Source organism: Siphateles boraxobius, unplaced genomic scaffold (genome assembly GCF_051911475.1).
Source record: "Siphateles boraxobius isolate OS27281-9 unplaced genomic scaffold, OSU_SipBor_1 33, whole genome shotgun sequence".
In the NCBI taxonomy this organism is placed as follows: domain Eukaryota; kingdom Metazoa; phylum Chordata; class Actinopteri; order Cypriniformes; family Leuciscidae; genus Siphateles; species Siphateles boraxobius.
Window position 1 is genome coordinate 13,856,131 of NW_027508953.1, and position 7,686 is coordinate 13,863,816.

General features: G+C 40.3%; 1 protein-coding gene across 1 annotated transcript in view; it reads right to left on the reverse strand.

The window, feature by feature from the left end:
• The window catches only part of LOC143701880 (SH3 and cysteine-rich domain-containing protein 2-like), a 102,996-nt gene extending 102,526 nt beyond the window's left edge, over positions 1–470 (reverse strand). The window contains exon 1 of the mRNA XM_077195579.1: positions 250–470. The gene's annotated coding sequence lies outside the window, so the exon portion shown is untranslated. The remainder of the gene's footprint in view (positions 1–249) is intronic.
• Positions 471–7,686: the final 7,216 nt, after the last annotated feature.

The window sequence follows — 7,686 nt, forward strand, 5'->3', positions numbered from 1 at the left end:
TCCTTTCTTTCCTTATTAAATATACATATTTTTAAATATATCAATTTCCACAAACTAGTTAGAAAACGTCGTACCCGTCACTGTTGCATTTCTTCATAACACACATGAGAACTGTGCGCCATACACTTAAATAACAACCAAAGCATGACATTCACTGTTCTCCTCTATACTGTACATTATAATAGTCAAATAACACAGATTTAAGTGATAATCAGTACTTCACGCAATTAAAGAGAGATGTTGTCATACCATCAGTGTCCCTGAGATGACCGATTTCTGATGCGTTTCCCGTCTCACGCGTTGCTCTCCTCAGCCTTTTAACTTTTTGTCATTTGTCATCTTCATGCAGAAATTACTCATGCATTGAATTTGCGTTTTTAGTGCACTGAAACAATCGCGTCTTTCACTTTCTCTGCACTTTAGTTCTGCGTGCATACATCCGTATGTGAGTTTCACTTTCTTCCGTGTTCACTCGGCATTCTCCGCCACTCTTTGTCACTCAATTTTAAATTCGGATTCTCAGATTCACCGTTTTTTTTTTTTTTTTTTTTTTTTTTTTCATTTTATTTTATTTAACAGTGCAGCAGTCTTAGACACAAACCAGCATTTTAGCGTCACACCTCCCACTTGAACTACTGGTTCTTGAACTCAAGTAGGTCACACTTCCATTCCCCTCTGCTTACTTGTCTGGCTGTTCTTCTGCAGGAATCAAGAGGACTAACCGTCTAACATCTCTATGGAGGATGGTTGCAGGGATTTTGTAAGTCAAACCGTTGGTGACTTTTTTTCCATTGTTTGTGACTTTTGCTTTGTTAGGTTTGATACTTGAGACTGGGTAGTTTGTAAACACTCTAACATCCACGTCTGTGACAACACCTTTGTGATCAGGATTGACTTTGACTACTCTGGCCAACTTGTACTGACTTCTTAATGCATTTTGGTCAGCCAACCAGACCACGTCTCCCACAGCAACATTCCGTTCCTTCGTGTGCCACTTGCTTCTCACGAACAAATTTGGGCCTGCTAACTGACTCCATTTCTTCCAAAATTTGTTAACTTCGCCCTGAATGATCTGTAACCTTTTATAGGGATAACCTATGAAATCAAAGTCACCCGGGTCCCCCTTTGGTCCTGACTAGGGTTGTAACGGTATGAGATTTTCACGGTATGATAATAGTCTCAGAAAATATCACGGTTTCACGGTTTACGGTATTAAACAATGATTATTATTATCAGCTGTTTTTTGGTTGAACATATGGTTTATTAAAAAAACTTTTTTAATCTACCTTTTGAAAAAATAAGAAAGAAAAAATAAAGCTGCAGATCTCACATTTGAACAAACATGTTTGATCAATTGAATTAATAAAATTCTTAATTTAATAATTTTTATTTAAGATAATTTTTATTTTGACAGGTTGTACTAAACTCCTATGAGTTTCAGTCAGAGTGTATTTGACAATGATTATTTTCAACAAAATTATGAAATGCTCATTTAGTTCTCTCAGAGCAGTTCTGGATATGTTCATGTGTTCACGTCCTTATATAGTGAGTGAGACGGCAGACGCTTTAAACACCATGAGCGTCCCACATACTTGAGTATATACTAGGTGAAACGGTGCTGCTCATTCACACAGACACGCTGAACAAGCAGAATATAGATTTACAGTTTTTTGCGCTGTTTAATAGACACACTCATATAGCGATTTTATTTATTGCACAGCTATATTTTAGATTTATTCATCCATCTATCAAATCGCGCATTTTACGTGACATCTGCGTTATATTGTAAATTCCCTCAAGAACACGTAAATAATATGGACTTAAGTTATAAATGGAACTTTATCTGCAGGGAGGGAAGGTTTTCGCGAATATGGGAGAACATATTTGACATATTTCCTCATTTTGCAGCCACTCTTCGTCCATATTTCTGGACACAACTGGATATCAATCTTCAAGGAAAAACCCACGTTCGTTTTTCGGATACCCAAAGTATTCCCACACTGCAGATTTTAAATTTTTTTTTCGAAGAATTCGCAGCCTCAGTCTCAGACATTTTCTCCAGTGCACATGTATAGGTGGAGTAGTCAAGTGGAAATAAGTTGCATATGCGCATTTGAGATCTGCTTTAATTTTTTTTCCAAAACCGTGGATAAGCAAATGTTCACGATATGATAATCGTACAAGTCAATATCGCGATAAACCGCCATACCGGTATACCGTTACAACCCTAGTCCTGACCTTCCTAACAAGAGAGAGTTGGGAGTTACGTACTCTATGCAGTCCTCTCTGCTCTGGGTTCTTGCATCTATAGGTCGTTCATTCGCCAGATTGGCTGCCATGTAAAGGAAGGTTTGGAATTCACTCCATGTGAGGACGCCATTTCCTCCCAAGTTATAAAGGGCTCGCTTTACTATGCGAACAGCAGCCTCTGCAGCTCCGTTCCTATGAGGAGAGTTTGCTGGATGGATTTTCCAGGACCATTCAGTACCATGCTTGGCAGCCTCTCCCATCAGCTCGGATTCCTGCAACTTATCCAAGAATTTGTAGAGTTCCGTGAGAGCAGGTTTAGCTCCAATGAAATTTGAACCTGGATCAGACCACAATCTTCTCGGATGACCCCTCAGGGCCGTGAACCTCTGGTAGGACAGTAGGAAACCTTCAGCAGACTGGTCACTTACAATATCAGTGTGCATAGCCCTGGACGCCATGCAGCAGAAAACAATCCCCCAGACTTTGAGTCGTACTCTTTTCCTCACTTCATCCCTTACTTCATAAGGGCCAAACAAGTCTAAAGTCGTGAATTCGAAGGGTGTATCTGGCTCTGCCCTTTCAGGAGGAAGGTCGCCCATGATTTGCTGACATCTTTTTGCTCTTGCTTTTCTACAGGTCACACAGCTGTCTACTACCTTCTTAGCTAGTCTCCGACCTTTAATCACCCATGCTTTCTTTCTCATTCTGAGAAGTGTTCCTGCTACTGCTTCATGATTTGCACCGTGAGCTTCCTGGGCCAATAACGTGGACACCCATGCACTGTCAGTTAATATTGGAACAGCAACCTTTTCCTCAGTAAATATCTGGATTCTGCCACCACAAACTAAAAGTCCTGAGTCTTCTCTGTATACTGCCAGTCTATTAAGTGTAGTGTCAGGAAAAGTCACACCCTCCTGGGCTGCCAGAAAGAGCCCTCTTAGCGCATCCTCTAGTTCTTTTACAGTAAGCACAGCATTTCTGGTTTCATTCTTCGTTGGCACTTCCCATTTTCCATCCTTTGGGTTCTGACTTCGAGTTCTCAACCATTTCCTTATACCACGCCATACCTAGCAGATAACTCTGACTAATCTGGTTAAGTTACTAAACTTTCTCACATCCACTAGTTTTTTGACAACTAGGTCACCCGGTGTTCCTCTAGGTACGTTTTCCGCAAGGTTTGATTCCCCTGCCTTCTTGCAGGTGCTTTGGTCAGAAGTAATGTAGGTTGAATTGCTTCTTTCAAGGCTTGGCACTTTGAAACTTCCTTCTGTTTCTCTCAGGTCCTTCTTTGTATGCGCTCTTGTCAGAACTGCTGAGAATGTCTTCCTTTGAAGTTTATTAACTCTGTCCCTGGCATCAGCAGCAACTTCGGGAGCAGATTTCTTTGGCCACTGTTCTATATGGAATTACATTTGTGTCAATAATAATGAACGTAACTTTATAAAACTGAACGTAACTTTTTCAGAAACTATCAAAATATTCCATTACAAAAGAAGAAAAACACAATTAAAATGAAAAAAATTAACTCAGTCGCACGAATTTAACAGGCTCTTCAAATATGCTTCATTTTTTGTTATTGGTTTTCAAAGATTCGTTTTCGCAAATCGTGGAGTCTGAAGACATAGCTACAGATTTCGTTTATCGCTTCTCAGTTTTTCGTTTGCTGCCACAGATTTCGCTTACGCTTCTGAGCTTTTCGTTTGATGTTTTGAGACAAATCTCTCGTGGGGGTGGGCTTAACAGTGATCTACTCTGATTGGATAGTGAGCTTTTGATGGACAGGCGCTCTCTGACCCGGAAGTACAGACGTCACTCAGTGGCGCGCACATTGGAAAGCTTTCGCGGTTAGACATTCAGTTACGCAATACTTCGTGCTTTGTTCTATTACTAACAATATATGTAAATAATACTTGACCTAAAATTATATAATTTAATATTATATGAGACCGTCGGCTTCCTTCGTCTCAGTCTGTGAGGATGAGCTCTCAGGAGAGACACGGAGCGGCATCATCTTCCTCCTCAGCTTGCTCTTCAAGGCAGCTTGTAGTAAGTTCGTGTCACTGAAGTAACCAATAACATTGATACAAGTTTTATCCATGTAATGTTGCAGTGTGCAACAGTTCGTTGCGGGTTATTATTGTCATTCACAAGTTTGCAATGCACTGATGTCATATCATGATGTTTTGTAGCTTGATTGTTTGCTCTTTTGCACAGTTATTATATTCAAGGACTTGTCAATGTAGACAATGCATATATCAAACTGGTCTTTATTCTACAGCAAGACAGAAATCTTGGTGCAGATGCTGCATCATCTGTAGCTGTTCAAAACATCATTGAAATCCTTAACCAGTCGCTTGGGAATACCAGCACAAGGCAGGGTCAGCAGCAGTCGGGGCAGAGTCATACAGTGGACCAAGATATGGCCAGGTTTCAGTTTTGCAGTCACGACAATGGACAAAACAGCCACATTGTATTTAGCATGTATTTACAATACATTTGAGCACTTATAATTAGAGCAGTGGTAGTAGTCAGGGGCCATTTTGAGGTTCTTTGTGTTCCCAAATAAACACATTAATGTAACCAAAAATAATGCAATACTAATTTTATTTTCAAAGGTCTTTCCCTGGATTTTTTAAGCGTGGTTCGAAAAGACGGCTACCCAGCTGTAGTAGACCAGCAAAGTGCAACAAAATATGGAAACCCTTTGTGTTTTCAGTTTTTCTGTTAAACAAAAATACAGACATGGCCCCGTCACCAGCTGATGAGGTGCAGCTTTTGCAAGCTGGCTTGGGAAAACGGAACCTTACCATGCCTGATGACTTGAAACATTCAGAGGTGATGTATATACACACCATTCCTTTATTAAACAGCTATGCCTTCCTTTTTTATCAACGACTAAAAACCTTTGTTAGAATTATTTTCTAATCTTGACCTACCATATTTTTTCCAAGACTATGTCCAGGTACCAAGAAACCTACTTGGATACCTCAAAAAGCAACCTAATGACCAAAAAACAAACAAACAAAAAAACAGAAAATACAACAATAAGTGATATAAATACTGTATAAAAACACACAAAGGTAAAAAATTAACAACAATTCTGTTGTCTCCGGCAAAAGCTTAGTTTAGTCAGTGCTGGTCATGCCACACAGCGAAGCAGTCACGCTCTGGCTGAAAACACAATGCCGTTGAACAAGTCTTGCAAAAAAAATGTTTTTTTCTGGAACAAATCCTGCCCTCACGCCTTCCTTTGGTGCTTTCTGAAGCAAAGGTCCCTGGTAAGTGGCGAGTCTCATCTTTGTGGGATGGAGGAGATGAAGGAACATCAGCACGCACCAACACAGTAAGTTCCTCAACGAGACGTTTTCTGAATTGTCTCTGTGTCAATGGGAAAGAATGGATAATTAGCACCACATGTCAAGTAAATAATTCTTTATAGTTTTTATATGGCTGGCCATTCAAGCAACTACCAAACTGATGGGCAGTCGTTTAGACCGCATTCATACTGCTGGTCGCCCATTCAATCAACAATCAATGGCTGGTGATGGCCAGTGATACAGACAGCAGATATGGATGGCCAGACATAGAACCAACAATCGATGGCCGGCCATCAGACAGGAATATGTACAATTTTTCTGTAATTTTTCCTAGCACACAAACATACCGGTATATATATATATATATATATATATATATATATATATATATATATATATATATATATATATATATATATGTGTGTGTGTGTGTGTGTGTGTGTGTGTGTGTGTGTGTGAGAGAGAGAGTGCTGTATAGGACAATTGTACAGGTGTTTAGTTGTTCCTGTAATTTTTGCAGTGTGTGCTAGGAAAAAAATACAGAAAAAACTAAACAACTGTACAATTGTCCAATATACAAATATAAATAATTATATATACAAATAAATAAAAAAATAGGATAATCTTTTCAGGTCATTATAAACATTATAAAACAAAAGGGAAAACAAACAGACACTCGATCACACACACACACACACACACACACACACACACACACACACACACACACACACACACACACACACACACACACACACACACACACACACACACACACACACACACACACACATATAATGTGTGCATGTTACATATTATGTAAAGCAACTCACCGATATAAAATTGGATCATCTTTTCCGTCCTCAAGCATAGCGCGCTCGTCCCAGTAAACAATTTTTGGTTCCAAGAACGTAACTTTCAGGTTCCCAGAACGTTCCCAAAACTAACATTTCTAACGTGCCCTGTCGGTTAGCTAGGAAAGTTTTCTTTACGTTAATAGAACGTTCCCTTCAGGTTAGGGGAACGTTCCGGGAGCTTTCCCCGAACGTTCTCTTTAGGTTATAAACATTAAACCTAAAAATAACCAGCAGGGAACGTTCCCAGGACGTTCTCTTTAGGTTATACAAATTAAACCTAAAAATAACCAGCAGGGAACGTTCTGGGAAGGTTCTCTGTGGGTTATTAAAAAAAAAACTACAGAGAACGTTCTTATTTGGTTCCCAAAAAAATAACCAAATGGGTACCATATGGGAATTAACGTTAGGGGAAAGTTGTTTACTGGATCGTCGCTGTATTCACTCTCCTCAATTTCATCATCGCTGCTTCGAGTGATCTCAAATAAAACATCTTCAGCAGAAAAAAAACTTCTTTTGACGATCCATGTTATGACAGAATCCGTCGCGTAAGTAAGACGCGAAAACAGATGTTGACCAGGGAACCGTCGAGGGTTAGCTGTCAAATGACAGGGGTGTTGTCACAGCCTACGTCGCAGGTTAGCTCCTCAAGTGGGAATGGAGAGCGCCGGATTCAAATAAAAAAAAACATCTTACTCGAGTGACGAATATAAACTTCCCGGGTATCGTTGGACTCGTGCACTGATTGGCTACATTTACTATCAGTCATATAATTTTGATTCTTTCATGGGCTTTCGTTGTAAAGACAAAATGATAGGATATGCATATCATGACGTCAAAAAAACTGACTGCCGTTTTTGGCTATTTTGAACTAGATATTAGGCTTGTTCGACTTGAACCGGCGCTGCGCAGACCGATCGGTTGATGACATCAAAGTACCGCGAGAGCGATTCAAAAGCATAAGGAGCCGTCTGCTCTCTAATCGCTCTCGCGGTACTTTGATGTCATCAACCGATCGGTCTGTGCAGCGCCGGTTCAAGTCGAACAAGCCTATTAGGCTTGTTTGAGATGAGCAAAATCTGCGCAGAACCGATCACCGGTGATCATCGCGAGATGCATGCCGGTTAGAAATGTGTCCGAGTGGTCCGCCTTGCTCTGATGTCATGCTGACGTGTGTCAAAAAGCTCTCGCGAGCGCAAGGCGCACCTGTCGGATTCTGCAGTTGCTCTCCACCGACTACGCTGATCAAAAGCATGATGGGAAAC